The sequence below is a fragment of the Aotus nancymaae genome, unplaced genomic scaffold, assembly GCF_030222135.1.
Source record: "Aotus nancymaae isolate 86718 unplaced genomic scaffold, 86718_ANA_hifiasm-v0.15.2.pri h1tg000010l, whole genome shotgun sequence".
In the NCBI taxonomy this organism is placed as follows: domain Eukaryota; kingdom Metazoa; phylum Chordata; class Mammalia; order Primates; family Aotidae; genus Aotus; species Aotus nancymaae.
The window spans coordinates 57,754,281-57,775,118 of NW_026988421.1; the positions used below are offsets into that span (position 1 = coordinate 57,754,281).

The 20,838-nt window shown below is 37.8% G+C and overlaps 1 protein-coding gene and 1 long non-coding RNA gene across 6 annotated transcripts in view; one reads left to right on the forward strand and one right to left on the reverse strand.

Moving 5' to 3' along the window:
* CTNNA3 (catenin alpha 3) overlaps positions 1-20,838 on the reverse strand; it is a 1,835,081-nt gene that overhangs the window by 8,686 nt on the left and 1,805,557 nt on the right. The gene's annotated exons all lie outside the window — the stretch shown is intronic.
* On the forward strand, positions 10,826-14,887 carry LOC105716650 (uncharacterized). The gene is made up of 3 exons (XR_001107336.2): positions 10,826-10,860; positions 11,026-11,109; positions 13,331-14,887. It is a non-coding gene; the product is annotated as an uncharacterized LOC105716650 (long non-coding RNA).

A 20,838-nucleotide genomic window follows, 5' to 3' on the forward strand; every position in this document is an offset into this window, starting at 1 on the left:
TCTTGGCTTTCAGTGATATCATATAAATTCTTCAGGGCCCCAATCCACATAATACTGCAAGGCCAGATGGTCACTCTTTTCTTTGTAATGGATCTTTCTATTTCCAGGAGAGAACCCTGAGCTCTTTCTGTAAGGCAGGATTATCTGCAATAAAATCTATAAATAATTTTATACGAACAACAATTGAGAATTCTCCTCAGGGAATAGTTTAAGATAATGGGGCTCTATAGTCAAATGAAATTGAGTTTAAATTTCAGGTCTGCAATTTGGAAAAATTATTTAACCGTTTTTGCCCTAGTTTTTTCACTATTGAAAAAGTTTATTAAAGGAAAAGTAATGCATGTAAATAAACTAGTAAGGTAACTGCCGAATAGTTGATTTTAATTAAATATTATTTCCTTTTTTGCTATGAAGACTGACAAAATTGCTTAATGACAAACATGCATTAGTGAGATTAAGAAAAGAAATATTTTTCCACATGATTCTGTTTTTGTTAATATTTCTGGTTTGGGTACCAACCAATCTCAAGGAAAAATGAAAAGATACTCCTAGAATCTTATACCTTAGAACTAAGCTAAGTTGATTCTTTTTTCTTTCTTTGGAGACCAAGTCTCACTGTTGTCACCCGGGCTGGAGTGCAGTGGTGCCATCTTGGCTCATTGCCTCCTGGGTTCCAACAATTCTCCCACCTCAGCCTTCCAAGTAGCTGAGATTACAGGTGCCTGCCACCATGCCTGGCTAAGTTTTGTATTTTCAGTAGAGACGGGGTTTCACCATGTTGGCCAGGCTTGTCTCGAACTCCTGACCTCAAGTGATCCACCTGCCTCAGCCTCCCAAAGTGCTGGGATAACAGACGTGAGCCACTGAGACCAGCCAGTGGGTTCATTTTTATACAACCAATGTCTCTTGCATTATTTTAGCTTGGCAGATTGTCATCCACCGCCAACTCATACAGGCAGATTTGCCTCCACCGTCACCCCTCTGTGATGCGTGCTGTCAGGGTTGAGATTCAAACATTGGCGCTGTAGTTACTAAAATCTATCAGCAGCTGTCTGGCCTGAGTACTCTACCTTTGCTGTTCGAGGAGTCTTTTCTCACATACAGAATAAATAAGCAGAGGAAAGGAGTAAGTTGAGGTTATGTGCCTGAGGCAGTGGTCTACCTGGCTGCTTCCAGGGAAAAAAATTTAATTAGCTCCATTATATGCCAAACCTGAAATCCTTGAAAAAGTAACTGCAAAAATATGTAATGTGAAAGGGAATAATACTTGGCAACTGCACTTCTTTAAGTCTTTTTACTTTTTGAAGCCAGAAATATAAAATCTGTGCATGTGGCAGGAATGACAAATGTTTTACAAACATTAAAAAGGATTTCATGAAGCACTCAAATGTATTTTGGAGGACATTTGGAGCTTCTGAAACTGTATGCAACTTAAAAACATACTAGACTTTGAATAGAATAACACATTTTGTTATTAAATTACTCCACAGACAGATTGCAAGTTCAAATCCGTCTTTTAATAATTAACAAAACCTCCTGGAATCCAGGTTTTGCTGGGTTAATCATTATGGTAGGTTTCCAATCCCACCACAGAAATAAGCCAGTTTTTCTAAATGGGGTGATAAAAGGAATACTGTTGAGAATCTTTGGTAATGCCATTGCTCAAACATGAAAATACTGGGTTTGTCCCAAGGGCTCTGCACCATCACAAAGTCATTTACGAAAGCAGGTCACAAGGACCTCCTGTCATTCAGGATTTCACCAGTGACTTTGGTCTTATCCTAAAACTTACATTCTGCTTTCTTCCTTTTAACTTTGTAATTTTGTCATGTACACTTTGCATTTATTTCATCTCCTTTTGATTTTTTTAAATTGTATTTGGGCTCTGGGGTACATGTGCATGTCCTGCATCCTGCAGGATTGTTGCATAAGTACATACATGCCGTGGTGGGTTTGCTGTCTCCATCACCCCCTCAACCCGTTGCCTACATGAGACATTTCTCCCGGTGTTACCCCTCCCCTTCCGCCCCCCTCCACCCCCCAACCTAGCCGTTTGAGTATTGTTCCCTTCCCTGTGCCCAAGTGTTCTCATTGTTCATCACCTGCCTATGAGTGGTTTTCTGTTCTTGTGTCAGTTTGCTGAGAATGATGGTTTCTAGGTTCATCTATGTCTCTACAAAGGACACAAACTCATCGTTTTTTATGGCTGCATAGTATTCCATGGTGTATATGTACCATTTTTTTTTTTTTTTTTTGGTCCAGTCTATCATCAGTGGACATTTGGGTTGGTTCCAGGTCTTTGCTATCGTAAACAGTGCTGCAATGAACATACGTGTGCATGTGTCTTTATGATAAAATGATTTATAATCCTTTGGATATATACCCAGTAATAGGATTGCTGGGTCAAATGGAATTTCTATTTCTAGGTCCTTGAGGAATTGCCACATTGTCTTCCACAATGGTTGAACTAACTTACACTCCCACCAACAGTGTAAAAGTGTTCCTATTTCTCCACATCCTCTTCAGCATCAGTCTCTAGATGTTTTTCATGATCGCCATTTTAACTGGCATGAGGTGGTATCTCAATGTGGTTTTGATTTGCATTTCTCTAATGACCAGTGATGATGAGCATTTTTTCATATGTTTGTTGGCCTCATATTTGTCTTCATTTGAAAAGTGTCTGTTCATATCCTTCACTCACTTTTGAATGGGTTTGTTTTTTCCTGTAAATCTGCTTTCGTTCTTTGTAGATTCTGGATATTAGCCCTTTGTCTGATGAGTAGATTGCAAAAATTTTTTCCCATTCTGTTGGTTGCTGGTTTACTCTAATGATTGCTTCTTTTGCTGTGCAGAAGCTCTGGAGTTTAATTAGATCCCATTTGTCTATTTTGGCTTTTGTTGCCAATGCTTTTGGTGTTTTAGTCATGAAGTCCTTGCCTGTGCCTATGTCCTGAATGGTGTTGCCTCGGTTTTCTTCTAGGGTTTTTATGGTGTTTGTTAGTTCTTAAATTTAAATCTTTAATCCATCTGGAGTTAATTTTTATATAAGGTGTAAGGAAGGGGTCCAGTTTCAGTTTCCTGCATATGGCTAGCCAGTTTTCCCAACACCATTTATTAAACAGGGAATCCTTTCCCCATTGCTTCTTTTTGTCCAGTTTGTCAAAGATCAGATGGTTGTAGATGTGTGGCATTGCTTCTGAGGCCTCTGTTCTGTTCCATTGGTCTATGTCTCTGTTTTGGTACCAGTACCATGCTGTTTTGATTACTGTAGCCTTGTAGTATAGTTTCAAGTCAGGTAGTGTGATGCCTCCAGCTCTTTTTATTTTTTGCTTAGGATTGTCTTGGCTATGCAGGCTTTTTTGGTGCCATATGAAGTTTAAAGTGGTTTTTTCCATTTCAGTAAAGAAGGTCAATGGTAGCTTGATGGGGGATAGCATTCAATCTGTAAATTACTTTGAGCAGTATGGTCATTTTCACAATATTGATTCTTCCTAACCATGAGCATGGAATGTTTTTCCATCTGTTTGTGTCCTCTCTTATTTCCTTGAGCAGTAGTTTGTAGTCCTCCTTGAAGAGATCTTTTACCTCCTTTGTTAGTTGTATTCCTAGGTATTTTATTCTCTCTATTCTCTCTGTAGCAATTGTAAATGGGAGTTTGCTCATGATTTGGCTCTCTGTTTGTCTGTTATTGTTGTATAGGAATACTTGTGATTTCTGCACATTGATTTTGTATCTAGAGACTTTGCCGAACTTGCTTATCAGCTTAAGGAGGTTTTGGGCTGATATGATGGGGTTTTCTAAATATATGATCATGTTGTTTGCATATCGGGACAATTTGACTTCTTTTTCTAATTGAATGCCCTTTATTTCTTTTTCTTCCTAATTGCTCTGACTAGAACTTCCAAAATACTATATTGAATAGGAGTGGTGAGAGAGGGCATCCTTGTCTAGTGCCAGTTTTTAAAGGGAATGCTTCTAATTTTTGCCCATTCAGTATTATATTGCCTGTGGGTTTGTCATAAATAGCTTTTATTGTTTCGAGAAATGTTCCATCGATACCTACTTTATTGAGAGTTTTTAGCATAAAGGGCTGTTGAATTTTGTCGAAGGCCTTCTCTACATCTATTGAGATAATCATGTGGTTTTTGTCTTTGGTTCTGTTTATGTGGTGAATTACATTTGTAGATTTGCATACATTGAACCAGCCTTGCATCCCTGGGATGAAGCCTACTTGATTGTGGTGGATAAGCTTTTTGATGTGCTGTTGGATTCAGTTTGCCAGTATTTTACTGAAGATTTTTGCATTGATGTTCATCATGGATATTGGCCTGTAGTTTACTTTTTTAGTTGTGTCTCTGCCATATTTTGGTATCAGAATGATGTTGGTCTCATATAAGGAGTTAGGGAGGATTCCCTCTTTTTGTATTGTTTGTAATAGTTTCAACAGGAATGGTACCAGCTCTTCTTTGTACGTCAGTTAGAATTCAGCATTGAACCCATCTGGACCTGGACTTTTTTTGGTTGGTAGGCTATTAATTGCTGCCTCAACTTCAGCCCTTGTTATTGGTCTATTCAGGGTTTCAACTTCTTCTTGGTTTAGTGTTGGGAGTGTGCAAGTGTCCAGGAATTTATCTATTTCTTCCAGATTTACTGGTTTATGTGCATAGAGTTGTTTGTAGTAATCTCTGATGGTAGTTTGTATTTCCAAGGAATTGGTGTTGATCTCTCCTTTATTGTTTTTTATTGCATCTATTCTTCTCTCTTCTTTATTATTAGTCTAACTAGTGGTCTATTTTGTTGATCTTTTCAAAAAATCAGCTCCTGGATTTATTGATTTTTTGAAGGGTTTTTTGTGTCTCTATCTCCTTCAGTTCTGCTCTGATCTTAGTTATTTCTTGTGTTCTGCTTGCTACTGAGTTTTTAAAATCTTGCTCCTCTAGCTCTTTCAATTTTGATGATAGAGTGTTGTTTTTAGATCTTTCCGTGTTTCTCATGTGGGCATTTATTGCTATAAATTTACCCTAGATGCTGCTTTAAATGTGTCCTATAGGATCTGGTACATTGTGTCTTCATTCTCATTGGTTTCAAAGAACACTTTTATTTCTGCCTTCATTTCATTGTTTATCCATTTATCATTCAGGAACAAGTTGTTCAGTTTCCATGTGATTGTGCAGTTTTGAGTGCTTTTCTTAATCCTGAATTCTAATTTGATTGTGCTGTGGTCTAAGAGACTGTTATGATTTCTGTTATTTTGCATTTAATGAGGAGTGATTTACTTCCTATTATGTGGTCAGTTTTAGAGTAAGTGCAATGTGGTGCTAAGAACGATGTGTATTCTGTGGATTTGGGGTGGAGTCTCCTGTAAATGTCTGTTAGGTCCACTTGGTCCAAATCTGCTTTCAAGTCCTGGATATCCTTGTTGACTTTCTGTCTCGTTGATCTGTCCAATATTGTCAGTGAAGTGTTAAAGTCTCCTACTATTATTGTGCGGGAGTCTAAGTAAGTCTCTTTGTAGGTCTTTAAGAACTTGCTTTATGTATCTGGGTCCTCCTGCATTGGGTGCATAAATATTTAGGATAGTTAGCTCTTATTGTTGCATTGATCCTTTTACCATTATGTAATGCCCTTCTTTGTCTCTTTTGATCTTTGTTGGTTTAAAGTCCATTTTATGAGATTAGGATTGCTACTCTTGCTTTTTTTTGCTCTCCATTTGCTTGGTAAATCTTTTTCCATCCCTTTATTTTGAGTCTATGTGAATCTTTGCATGTGAGATGGGTCTCCTGAATACAGTACACTGATGGGTCTTGATTTTTATCCAGTTTGCCAGTCTGTGTCTTTTGATTGGGGCATTGAGGCCATTTACATTCAATTTAATAAATGTTGTTATGTTTGAATTTGATCCTACCATTTTGTTACTGGCTGGTCATTTTGCCTGTTAATTAACATGGCTCCTTCATTGTGTCATTGTTCTTTACCATTCGGTATGTTTTTGCAGTGGCTGGTACTGGTTGTTCCTTTCCCTATTTAGTACTTCCTTTAGTAGTTCCTGTAAGGCAGGTCTTGTGGTGAAAAAAATCTCTCAGCAATTGCTTGTCCATAAAATATTTTATTTCTCCTTTACTTATGAAGCTTAGTTTGGCCAGATACGAAATTCTGGGTTGTAAGTAAGTTGTTTTCTTTAAGGACGTTGAATATTGGCTCCCACTCCCTTCTAGCTTGCAGGGTTTCTGCTGAGAGATCTGCTATGTGTCTGATCGTCTTTCCTTTGTGAGTGACTCGACCTTTCTCTCTGGCTGCCCTTAGGATTTTTTTCCTTCATTTCAACCATGGTGAATCTGACAACTATGCGCCTTGGGGTTGCTCTTCTTCAGGAATATCTTTGTGGTGTTCTCTGTATTTCCTGGATTTGAATGTTGGCCTGCCTTGTTAGGTTGGGAAAGTTCTCTTGGATAATACCTTGAAGAGTGTTTTACAACTTGGATTCATTCTCCCCGTCACATTCAGGTACGCCGATCAAGCGTAGATTAGGTTCTTTCACATGATCCCATAGTTCTTGGAGGCTTTGTTCATTTTTTTTTCACTCTTTTTTCTCTAATCTTGCCTTCTTGTTTTATTTCATTGATTTGATCTTCTATCCCTGATAACCTTTCTTCTGCTTGATCGATTTGGCTGGTGAAAGTTGTGTATGCCTTGTGAAGTCCTCGTGCTGTGTTTTTCAGCGCCATCAAGTCGTTTATGTTCTTCTCTAAGGTGGTTATTCTAGTTAGCATTTCGTCTAACCTTTTTTCAAGGTTCTTAGTTTCTTTGCATTGGGTTAGAACATGGTCTTTTAACTCAGAGAAGTTTGTTATTACCCACCTTCTGAAGCCCACTTCTGTCAATTTGTCAAATTCATTCTCGTCTTTTTTTGTTCCCTTGATGGTGAGGAGTTGTTGTGATCCCTGGGAGGAGAAGAAGTGTACTGTTCTTTGATGGTTTCATCCTTTTTGCACTGTTTTTTTCCCACCTTCGTGGGTTTATCTCCTTTTAATCTTTGAAGTTGCTGATTTCAGGAGGAGTCTCTGAGTGGACATTCTTTTCTATTGAGGTTGGAGCTGTATCTTTTCTGGCCTGTAGAAGGTGTTGCTGGGCTCTCTCAGGTTCAGTCAGGTTGCTGGGTGGGTGGTCCTTCCCTGGGGTTTGTTTGCAGGTGAGATTGGCCCCGCCTTCCCAATGGCGTCTCTCCCAGAGCTCAATCTTCCTGGTTGCGGTCAAGCTGGTGAATTTGCTGCCTAGCTCTCTAGCAAAGGCTTCAGTTTGAGCTCTGTGGAGGTGAGGCCTGCCAGGCCTTATGGTCTGTTTCCCTGCTTTCCATTCTGCTTCTCTCTGTGGGATGGTCTGTCCCGCTGGCATTAGTCCAAACTCCTGCCCAGGTCCCTGCGACAATTTGCTGTGCCTAGCAGTAGCTGCTGCTCAGATTTGCATCACCCATGGCATCCCACCATCTGGCAGGGCTCTTGTGGACCTTGAGTTGCAGGAGGGATGAGGTAAGTAAGTGCAGGATCTGAAACGGAGCACCAAGGGGGTTAAGTCCCCTGACCCTCCCAGCCGGCTGCATGTTTCAGGTGGGGATGCGCACCCCCCCATCTTGATTTCCCCCCTTGGGCCTAAATACATGCCCTATCAGTCCCACAGAAACAAACCCAGCACCTCATTTGGAATGGTGAAGTCCTCTAGCCCTCTGAGTGAGTCTCATTCACTGGGAGCTGCATTCCAGTGCTGGCTTCTTTCAGCCATCTCTTTTGATTTTTTTTTTTTTTCTGTAAGTGGTATCTATCTATCATCAACCAGCAGTCTAGGGAGGATGTTGAAATTCATACCTCAAGGTGTGACTGGCTTGTCATCTTTCCTCACTGAATCAACAAATCCCTGCCTGTGCTGTTGCGATCTTTTATTCTGGCCTCTCCCAAATCCTTTGATTTTTAAAATCCTAAATGGTTATAGTAAAATCTTCCCTGCTTGACTCAGAAAAACCTAGTTTTGCAGACAGATTAGAACAATTACTGAAAGAATATAGTTATTTCATGAGGAACTCTTGTAGAATTATCTATGAAGATCTTTGAGGTCTAGGAACTATGTGCATTAAGATACACCTACCAGCTAAATCACAGTCCACACAGCAATGGGCAAAGACAAGCCTAGCTAATGGTAGAAAATTGTATTCAAGGCCCAAGCAGTGTCTCAGGCCTACTCAGGGAATAACGATGCAAAATTTAATGTCTGCAAAAAATTATTAAAAATCCTTTTATCGAAGTCTACTTTCATGAAAACTCCTTTAAACATTCAATAGGATCCCCTCTGTAAAAACATTCAATAGGATCCCCTCTGTAAAAACAAACATTCAATAGGATCCCCTCTGTAAAAACAAACATTCAATAGGATCCCCTCTATAAAAACAAACATTCAATAGGATCCCCTCTGTAAAAACAAACAAAGGCAAATTTGCAAAGGTAATGCACCACTTTTGGGTCTGTGTTCAACTTATTTGAACAAAATTTTCTGAACTTACTTCCTAAATGTACCTATCCAAGACAAGAATGTTAATTTATTCTAAAGTCCTGGTGGAGCAAAACAACTGACTATAAAACTCAGATCCATAAATTATTTTACTATTGAAAATCACTGTTATTAACTGAAAATTCTTCCAGGAAAATATAACTTGAAATGTTTACCATAGAGGAGACGCATTTTCCTAATATCTGGTAACATACCCCTCTCATCTAGATGAAGTGTTCTTGACCAAGGTATCAAAAACAATAATGTCGGCCAGTTGTGGTGGTTCATGCCTGTAATCCCAGTACTTTACTTTGGAAGGCCAAGGTGGGTGGATCACTTGAGGTCAGGAATTCATGACCAGCCTGGCTAACATGGTGAAACTTCATTATCTCTACTAAAAATACAAAAATTAGCTGGACATGACTGTAATCCCAGCTACTCAAGAGGCTGAGGCAGGAGAATTGCTTGAACCCAGGTTGGGGGGGCAGAAATTGCAGTGAGTGGAGATCACGCCATTGCACTCCAGCCTGGGTGACAGACAGAGACTCCATCTCAAACAAACAAAAAACAATAACGCCATCTAAGTTCCTCGTACCTCCTGTAGCTATGTTTAAATATTTGCATGCTGTCACATGTAAACAGCTTCCCTTCCAGAAGGACAATATTGTAAATAACTTTCAAAGAGGATTGTGTCCTAAATTAAAGGCCTCTTTCCTACATTAATTTGACATATACCATTTACCATGGTAAATAGGAAGACAGATAGCCATTCTTCCTATGCTGACATCTCGTACTTACTTACTTATTCTTGTAAAACTGGTGTGGTTCTAAAATAACTCAGCCTGAGCCAGGTGCAGTGGCTTACGCCTGCAATTCCAGGACTTTTAGGGAGGTAGAGGTGGGGGAATCACTTGAGCTCAGAAGTTTGAGACCAGCCCAGGTAACATGGAAAAATCCTGTCTTTACCAAAACTACGAAAAAAAAAAAAAGCCAGGCATGGGCATGGTGGCATGTGCCTGTTGCCCCAGCTACTTGGGAGGCTGAGGAGGGAGGATCACTTGAGCCCAGGAAGCAAAGGTTGCAGTGAGCTGAGATTGCACCACTGCACCCTAGCCTGGGTGGCAGAGTGAAACCCTATATCAAAAAATAAATAAAAATAAAAATAATTGAGCCTAATAGTTTATTAATGTCATGATAAGCTGCTCAGTGTTGTCTATGCCCAAACATTAATCAATCAGAGTTCTGCCTCTTTTTTTGTACCTAGATGGATAAATAAGTGATGATGTTAAATTAACTCTTAAACTCTTATGCTAATTATGCAATGTGTTTTGCAAACAGTCCTAATGCCAATTTAAATAGAATCCTATTAAATATTATCCTATATAAATCTTAGTTGCTCTTATTATAGCATCTCTTCTGTGCTTTATGGTATCATATGGTTTCAGTTTAACAATGGTACAAATTGGACCAATTCTACAAATGTTTACAGATAAAGGGCTTGCTCTTGAAAACATATTATCAATAGCCATTTGCTACAGAAAAGGTGGAGTTTAGCATCAATAAAATACATTTTCTGTTTCCTCATAAAATGTCAACTTGTCCAAGTAAGTAGTTTATATAGAATGTCTGGATCTTTTCACAAAAACAACACTAAATACCTATAAATTCTTGACAACTATGTCAATTTGGAATGTCTGCTACCAAACCCTTGCCAAAACCCTATTGTAATTAGTGATAGCCAAGAGGAATATTCAAAATGACATAGTACATATCCCTTCTTTGGCTTTTGGAAGTTTCACAGATATTGTGTCAAAACACTAGAATGCTTTCTACTCATAGGACACTAGTCTAACTAACTCCCTATAGGTTGGATTCAAGACCTTTACCAGGCATATGCCTTGCATGAGTATTCTAAGCCTAAGTGAACCTCGCTTGCACTGATGTGAATCTCACCTTCTTGTACCTGGTCTGTCACCTGTGGAAAGCAGTTTCCCAATCCCTGTGTGAACTGCCATGCCAGCTTCTTCTAAAACTCCTGCTGAGAGAAAAGCCTGGCACTGCTTGGAAAGATATATGTTCTGTCCAGTAACCTTTTTGGTAAATTGGTAGCAAATGTAGCCTATGATCTTATGAGTCTCAAGTTTTACCTGAATTCAAAGACCCCTGGTGGATGTTGGCCCTGCACAAAAGCAATTTTTGAAAGACAAATGTCTAGAGATTTGTTCCAAATGTAAGAACAGCTTAAAATAATTGCTAACTTTTTTTGTTTGTTTTAATTGTATTTTAGGTTTTGGGGTACATGTGAAGAACATGCAAGATTGTTGCGTAGGTACACACGTGGCAGTGTGATTTGCTGCCTTCCTCCCCTTCACCTGTATCTGTCATTTCTCCCCATGATATCTCTATATTATATGCGGTAGTATGCAGTTGACATAAATTAACTCATAGCAACCCTATGAGGTACGTACTATTATTATCTTCATTTTATAGATGAAGAAACAAAGGAACTAGAAGGTCTGGTGACTTGCTCAAGGTGACACAGATGTTAAATAGTAGGGCCAGAATTTGAACCAGGTAAGTCTGGTTCTACCTTGTGTTTTTACTCATTACATAATCCTGCCTCCAGGAATATGGTATTTACAATATGTGATTATTTTTAGATATCAAATAGATGAATAAATTATACTAACATTAATAGAATCACTAAAATTTTTAAGTTGACTACCCAACGATTCTGCTTTTAAGAATTTTGCTCTTACTTTTGTAATGCATATTGCCATCACGAACAATGAATGTATCTTATTTGCCAAGGCATTTTGTTAGGATGGTGGTTTGAAAATTTATATACAAATTTCCAAGTTGCATTTTTTTGTAAGAGCAAATAGAAATACTCAGTCACCCTTATAGGGCCCAAACCATTTAAAGACATTTAAATTAAGACTATTTCAAAACAAAACATTTTTAAATTTTAAAATCTGGATCTCAGTAAGCATATCAGTGGCAAAGAAACCATAAACAAATCACATTATAGCTTCTAGGACATGGAAGTACATAATATTTATCTTTAAATCTTTAAAATGTGTCAATATAAATACAATCTCAATTAACTAATCTTTTTTTTTTCTTATTCTCCAATAGAATTAAGTCAATTATTTGTTTGCTTAGTTTTGCAACAAATAATAGGACTTGATTTTATGACTCCAGAGTTTCTTTTTAAAGTTGTATTCATCCGTTTTCACACTATTATAAAGATACTACCTGAGGCAGGGTAATTTTTAAAGGAAAGCGGTTTAATTGACTCACAGTTCTGCATGTCTGGGAGGGAGGCCTCAGGAAACTTACTTACACTCCTGGCAGAAGGAGAAGCAGGCACATCTTACATGGCATCAGGAGAGAGACCACAAACAAGAGCAGAGAAAACTGCCTTATAAAACCACCAATCTTGTGAGAACTCACTATCACAAGAACAGCACTGGGGAAACTGCCACCATGACCCAGTCACCTCCCTCCCTCAACATGTGGGAAATTACAGCTCACTCCCTGACATTTGGAGATTATAATTGAAGATGAGATTTGGGTAGAGACACAAAGCCTAACCATATCAAAAGTACTCAAACTATTTGGAAATGAAGTTAGTTAGCATAGGCAGTGTCAAAGGGCATATGTATGTGTAATGGCAGATTACAACTGACAGCATATACTATTTCTAAAAAGACAAGAATATTTGTAGTCTTTCTAACTCATAGGTGCCATTTGCATCTCAAGATTGATCTAATGGCAGTAGTTTTACACCACAGTAAATGCTTAAATATATTTCCGTTAACCAAAATACATTAACTTATTCAATATTTTTATGATCAAACCTGAATATCTCTTTTAAGAGCTAATTTCATCCCAATACTAGCTTAATCCATTCTTTTGTTTCTGAAAAGATTTCTAAAAGAATAGTCTGCATTAAGAGCATTCTCCCTTTTCAGATGCATTCAAAAATGCTAAACAGCCAGTGTGGCTTCATAGGCAAATCAGATAAGGAGCTTTGTCAAAGCCAGGCAAAGTGGAGTTACATCTCAAAATTGAAATTGTCAAACATATAATTAAATTGAGAAGGAAGTTCATTCTTTGGATATGAAGAATCATTCTAATGAGCCACTGATATAATTCTCACAGATTTGTACTTTGTCAAGGTTCCATTAGAATGTGACAACAAAAGAGGACAATTAAGTTGAAAGGGGAGAAATCAGTGCATGAAATAACTAAAAAAAAAAAAAATGTAACACTACAGAGAGGGCTAGACATGAAATGAAATATGACATTTATTCAGTTATAAGCTTGTCCTGTCAAAAAGTAGCTTAAAAGCTAATTTTTTTCTAAAGCAGATACTCTAGGCCAAAAACATTTTATATCACCTTAAATAATGACAAACATAAGGCCAATTCAGGTGGCTACTCAGAATACCTCTTAATTTTATTTAAAATGACCTATTATAAAAATAAACACATTGGTAATATACCAATAATTATCTATCCTTCAACCATGTCGACTTAAGGCAAAATGCTTAGATGAGAATGAATTTTCCAAAATATTTCAGCCTTACTTGAACAGATTCAGAAAAATTAGTATATTCTTTGCCATGTAGAGACAGCAAGAGTGGGTTAGGTTAGGCATGGTTTTCTCAACATCAGTGTTTCAAACTTAGCTTCCTCTTCTTAGCACCACCAATCAGGATACTGAGGTCTGCCCTTTCCATAGCAGGCTGGGTGATAATATTAAATCTTACATCTTGATTATGTTTCAGGATCTATGAGCTAAGAACAAAGCATCGGTCTCCATCCTTGATCCTACACCCATGTCTTTCATGACCATAAGCAAAGAACAACTAGGCTGTGTGAAGCTGAAAGGCCAAATGACATTAGTTTTACAACCCATGCAGAGCTTCCACACCACAGATGTATTCACATACCTATAATTTTCAACTCTTTCAACCTTGATTATTCTACCATTTTGATAATATTTAGCAATATTTAATATTTCTCATCTCACTTCTCTCTCTACTACAGATGTCTTGCAGAACAGGATTATCCATTTCCCTAACACTGGGTCATAGGTGACTGTTTACCATTTTTAGAGAATCCCCTTGTATTAGTTTGTTCTCATGCTGCTAATAAAGACATACCTGACACTGGGTAATTTATAAAGGAAAGAGGTTTAATTGACTCACAGTTCGACGTGGCTAGGGAGTGCTTGCAATCCTGTCTTACATGGCAATCAAGGCAAGGAGAACAAAGTCATGTCTTACATGGTGGCAGGCAAGAGAGCCTGTTCAGGGGAACTGACCTCTTATAAAACAAACAGATCTTGTAAGGCTTATTCACTATCATGAGAACAGCATGGGAAAAAGTTGGCCCCATGATTTGATTACCTCCCACTGGGTTCCTCCCACAACACATGGGGAATATTACAAGGTGAGATTTGGGTGGGGACATAGAGCCAAACCATATCACCCTTATTGAGCAAACTGGTTTCTAGATAAATTGATGGCCACCAACCTGAAACTAACAGACAATGCATCTGTGTGTTTTAGTTAATTCTTGTATTCATTCTACTCAAACACTAGTCTAAATTTCCACTTTTATCCAACCTCTAGCCCCTCATATTCCCACTTTTTCTGCAGATTACTTACAACAAATATAAAATAAGCAAAGAAACAACAACAATACAATCAGAAAGTAAAAATGAAATTGCCCCAACTTCTATCTATCTTTCATTCTTATCAGTTTCTATTAAAATGAAAATTATCTGGTTCTCTTCTTCCTTACCTTCTTGCAGACTTTGCACATTTAATAATTCCCTTTCTTCTAATAATTTTTTTTTTTTTGGGACATGGTCTCACTTTGTTTCCCAGGCTGGAGTGCAGTGAGTGGCGTGATCTTGACTCACTGCAACCTCTATCTCCTGGGTTCAAGTGATTCTCATGCCTCAGCCCCCCAAGTAGCTGAGATTACAGGCACATGCCACCATGGCTGGCTAATTTTTGTGTTTTAGTAGAGAGGGGGTTTCACCATGTTGCCTAGGCTGGCCTCCAACTCCTGACCTCAGGTGACCCGCCCACCTTGGCCTCTCAAACTACTGGAATTAGAGGCATTAGCCACTGCACCTGGCTCTTCTTCTAATATATAATTATTCTATTCCTTTCTACTGATTATTTTACTGTAATACTTAAATGTTCATAAAACCCTATCTTAAAACATAGCCAGACTTATTGACAGGTTATCTATTACCCTTAAAAAACTATTTTCCTCACTTAACACTTCTTAAGCAATCTGATTCCTACTTTCATATATATGCTTCCACTTCATATATATAATATATATATATCGACATATATATAAAATGATACATATGTATCAAAAATGTGTATATAATCAGACATATTTATATATTAATACATAATGTATACTAGATATATAATATATAACAGATACTAAATATATAATAGATAATATATGTTAAATATATAATATATATATGAAATTATTCAAATGGTAATCCTGTATATCTGTTTTATTTCAATCAAATCACATCAAATCAATTAATTCTCATTCTTGAATACTTAATTACATACAAATATCACAGTTTATCCACTCTACTATTAATAGGCTTTTAGGTAGTTTGGGCTACTTAAATTATATAAATACAAAATAATAGGAACTTCTGAATATTCTGGTGTGTGTCTTTTGGTGAATAAATATATACAGTTTTATCAAGTATGTACCTGAGAGTGCAACTGTGGAGTTATAAAAATGCATATATTTAGTTTTATTGATACTTCCAGAGATTTCCAAAGTGCTTCTGAAAATTTATATTTCTAGCAACAATATATGCATCTACACTTTCCCCCATATTTTTCACATTAGCCAGTTTTGCAAGTATGTAGAGATATTATATTAAGGTTTCACTGACATCTTATTAATTACTAATGAAGCCGAGCATATTCTTCTATGGTTATAGCTTTGACTTGCACATAGAGACATTGCTCAATTCACTTTTTAAAAATCCTTATATATTTTTCTATAATCTTTTGGATTTTCTATATATGAAAGCATGTCATCTATGAATAATGACAGTTGTATTTTTTCTTTTTCATTTATTTTGCCTTTTTTTTTTTTTGGAGATGAAGTCTTGCCCTGTTGCCGAGGCTGGAGTGCAATGGCATGATCTTGGCTCACTGCAACTTCCACCTTCGGGTTCAAGCAATTCTCCTGCCTCAGCCTCCCAAGTAGTTGGGATTACAGGTGCATGCCACCACACCCGGCTAATTTTTTGTATCTTTAGTAGAGATGGGGTTTCACGATATTGGCCAGGCTGGTCTTGAACTCTGGACCTCGTGATCCATCTACCTCAGGCTCCCAAAGTGCTGGGATTACAGGCATGAGCCACCATGCCTGGTGTATATTTTGTCTTTTTTTTTCTCATTATTTTACTAGATAGAACTGCCAGTATGCAAGTGAGGATACAAGGTATTTTTGAATCATACTCTCTAACTCAGGGAGAATGATTTCAATGAGTTATCACTGATTTTTTTAGTTAACTCACATATTAGATGTGTGTTTAAAATTTTTTCTAATAAATGAGGACTTACTAGTTTTCCTTTTAATATTGATTTCTAACTTAAAATACTAGTGTGATTAACGAATAAGCTCTGAATGATTTAAAACACTTTATATTTGTGGATGCTTTGTTTATGACATATAGTCATATATCATATGCTTTAGGTAGACTAGAAAGGAATGTGAATTCTAGTATTGTTACATCAGTGTTCTATTTATGTCAACTGGTTTCCTTAAGCCTATTATATCAGTCAAGATTCTCCCCACCCCAGGTATCAGGCATCCACAGATCTGCTATAGAGCAATACAGATTAGATGTGTACTTTCTATAGTTGTATATAAATGGAATTCTATGCTATGTAATGTTGTGTGTGATGTTTCACATGGCATTACATCTGTAAGCTTCACATATGTTGCTGCAAGTACCAGTAGTTGATTTATTGCTGAGAGGTATTACATTTTATACATATACCACAATTTGTTAATTCATTATCTTGGTGACTGGCCTTTGGTTTCTTTTGCAATGATAAATAAAGTTGTTATGGCATTATTGTACAACCATTTTGTATTGCATGTTTTTATTTTCTTGGGTAAATAACTAGAAATAAAACTATGTTCTGTTGTTAAGTATGCATTTAACTTCATAAGAAATTAACTGTTGACCAAAAAGTTATTTTACCATTTTGAATTCTACCAACAATGTATGAACATTATAGTTATTCTATATCCTCATTCACACTTGGTATTTTGATTCTTATTACATTTTAAAAATTTTGATGAGTATAAAGAGAAATGTAATTGTTTTGCTTTATTCTTCTTCTATGTTTAATATTTTTTGTCCTAGCAAAAAGTGGCTACTACAATGTTAAAAAGATTTTCTTTTAGGCTTTCTTCCAGCTATTTGAAGTTGGAGATTTTTGTTTACAATTATGCTTATTTTGTATTAATTTATATATATGGAGTAATGTGCAAAACATTTTTTTCATATACAGATATCGTTCAAGCACCATTTAGTCAAAATGATTTTCTTTTCTTTTTAAATGATCTTGGAATTGCGGTTAAAATTAAATTGACCATTTATGTTGGGCTCTATTTCTGTTTCATTTCTATGTCTATCTTTATACCAGCATCATACTATGACGCTAACATCACTTTCTCAGGGAAGAGTTCCACAGTACTTAGAATAGATTGGATCCTCTTTTTTATGATCTTATAGAAATCTCTACTTCATTTAACATTAGATTTATCAGAAGGCAATATGATCCATGTAGATAGAGACAATGTTCTTTTTTACCCTTTTATTACTGGACACAGTCTACAGGAGATATCTGGCATATGAACAAGTTACTGGAAATATTACTTATATGAATTGTAGAATTCTTAAGTACAGAAACCACATGCAAAATACTCTCAAAGGTAGATATGACTTCAGTTTTTCTCTTGTATTCTGCACAAATTGTTACTATTGTCCAGACATTTCATACCCTCACTCCATCTACCAGGAGGTTTCTGGCCTCTGGACATTGCACAAAAACCCCTGGTCAAATGATGTTTCTCATTATTTATGTTTAAAACTCAAAATGCAAATCTGTTGTAAGTCATGCTTGTCAGAAAGTCCCAAAGTCCCCAATTACCATTTTTAGATTAATATTTCTCTTATAAACTTTCACTTCTTAAGAAATATGTCTTATTGGCCCAAGAATAAAATATCAGTTTTGGGAGAATCCAAGATGGCTGAATAGGAACCGCTCCGGAGTGCAGTTCCCAGCAAGAACAATGCAGAAAGTGAGTGCCCACCACATTTCCAAACAAATTTTCACTGCCCACGGACCAGGAGATTCCTGGGCCAAAAAGCACTGTGAGTTTTTAGCACAGTGGTTTCAGCCAGTGCGGCTCGGTGCACAGAAACGCACACAAATCTGGGCGGCCATTTCAACTGGCACCTGAAATGCCTGTGAGACAGAGCCACCCATTCAACTGAAAGGGAGGGGGCAGAGACAGGGAGCCAGGCAATCTGGCTTGGTGGGTACCACCCCCACAAAACAAGCAATCTGAAACGCTCTAGATTAAGAGTTTCACAGCAAGCGCAGCTGGACCCAGGATGGTCCAGCTTAGTTGGGGGAAGGGTGACCACCACTACCAAGGCAGTCTGCCACTACTGAGGCAGTTCACACAGCACCTGGGCAGAGCCTGTGGCAGCTCAGCAACCCCTCTGCTGGCAGATTGTGACTAGACTACTCCATGAGGGGCAGGGCATCTATGAAAAAAAGCAGTAGCATGACAGGAACTTATCAATAAAGCTGACCTTCCTAGGACAGGGCACGTAAGAGGTGGTTATGAGTTCTGCTGCAGCAGACTTAAGCGTACCTGCCCAGCAGCTCTGCATGGAAAGACGGAGCTCCCAGCACAGCAGTTGAGCTCCTATAAGGGACAGACTGCCTCCCCAAGCAGCTCCCTGACCCCTGTATACCCAAAGAGACACCTCATAAAGGAGAGCTCAGGAAGACATCTGGCAGGTACCCTTCTGGGACGAAGATAACAGAAGAAACCGGCAGCAACCCATATTGATCTTCAGCCCCCACAGGTGATGCCTAGGCAAGCAGGGTCTGGAGTGGACCTCCAGCAGTCCTGCAGCAGAGGGGTCTGACTATTAGAAGGAAAACTAAAAAACAGAAAGAAAAAACTTCATCATCAACCAAAGGGACATCCACTCAGAGACCCCATCTGAAAGTCACCAACTACAAAGACCACAGGTAGATAAAGCCTCTAAGATAGGAGGAAACCAGCACAAAAAGGATGAAAACACCAAAAACCAGAATGCTTCTCCTCCTCCAAAGGATCGCAACTCCTCACCAGCTAGGGATCAAAGATGGTTGGAGAATGAATCTGATGAATTGACAGAAACAGGCATCAGAAGGTGGGTAATAACAAACTTCTCTGAGCGAAAAGAACATGTGCTAACCCAATGCAAAGAAATTAAGAATCTAGAAAAAAGGTTAGATGAAATTCTAACTAGAATAAACAACTTAGAGAAGAATATAAATGACTCGATGGAGCTGAAAAATACAGCATGAGAACTTTGCAAAGCATACACAAGTTTCATTAGCTGAATCGACCAAGCAGAAGAAAGGATATCAGAGATTGAAGGTAAACTCAATGAAATAAAATGAGAAGGCAAGAATAGAGAGAAAAGAGTGAAAATAAATGAACAAAGCCTCCAAGAAATAAGGCATTATATGAAAAGACCTAATCTACCTTTGATAGGTGTACCTGAATGTGACAGAGAGAATGAATCCAATCTGGAAAAACACTCTTTAGGATATTATCCAGGAGAACTTCCCCAACCTAGCAAGGCAAGCCACAATTCAAGTCCAAGAAATACAGAGAACACCACAAAGATATTCCTCAAGAAGAGCAACTCCAAGGCATATAATCATCAGATTCACCAGGGTTGAAATGAAGGAAAAAATGCTAAGGGCAGCCAGAAAGAAAGGTCAGGTTACCCACAAAAGGAAGCCCATTAGACTCACAGCAGATCTCTTGGCAGAAACCCTACAAGCCAGAAGATAGCAGGGGCCAATATTCAACATCCTTAAAGAAAAGAACTTTCAACCTAGAATTTCATATACAGTGAAACTAAGCTTCATAAGCAAAGGAGAAAGAAAATCCTTTATGGACAAGCAATTGCTGAGAGATTTCATCACCACCAGGCCTGCCTTACAAGAGCTCCTGAAAGAAGCACTAAAAAAGGAAAGGAACGACCAATACCAGCCACTCCAAAAACATACCAAATGGTAAAGACCATCGACACAATGAAAAAAAATGTGTCAACTAATGGGTAAAACATCCAGCTAGCAACAAAATGGCAGGACCAAATTCACACATAACAATATTAATCTTAAATGTAAATAGGCTAAATGCCTCAATCAAAAGACACAGACTGGGAAACTGGATAAAAAGTCAAGACCCATCAGTGTGCTGTATTCAGGAGATGCATCTCATGTGCAAGGACACAAATAGGCTGAAAATAAAGGGATGGAGGAAGATTTATCAAGCAAATGCAGAGCCAAAAAAAAGGAGTTGCAATCCTAGTCTCTGATAAAATGGACTTTAAACCAACAAAGATCAAATGAGACAAAGAAGGACAGTACATAATGGTAAAAGGATCAATGCATCAAGAAGAGCTAATGATCCTAAATATAAACACACCCAATACTGGAGCACCCAGGTACATCAAGCAAGTTCTTAATGACCTACGAAGAGACTTAGACTCCCAAACAATAATAGTAGCAGACTTTAACACTCCACTGTCAATATTAGATCAATGAGACAGAAAATTAACAAGGATATCCAGGACTTGAACTTAGATCTGGACCAAGCGGACCTAACAGACATCTACAGAAATCTCCACCCCAAATCCACAGAATATACATTCTTCTCAGCACCGCATTGCACTTACTCTAAAACTGACCATATAATTGGAAGTAAATCACTCTTCAGCAAATGCCAAAGAACAGAAATCATAACAGTCTCTCAGACCACAGAGTAATCAAATTAGAACTCAGAATTAAGAAACTAACTCAGAACCACACAGCTTCATGGAAACTGAACAACTGGCTCCTGAATGTCGACTGGATAAACAATGCAATGAAGGCAGAAATAAAGACTTTTTTGAAACCAATAAGAATGAAGACAC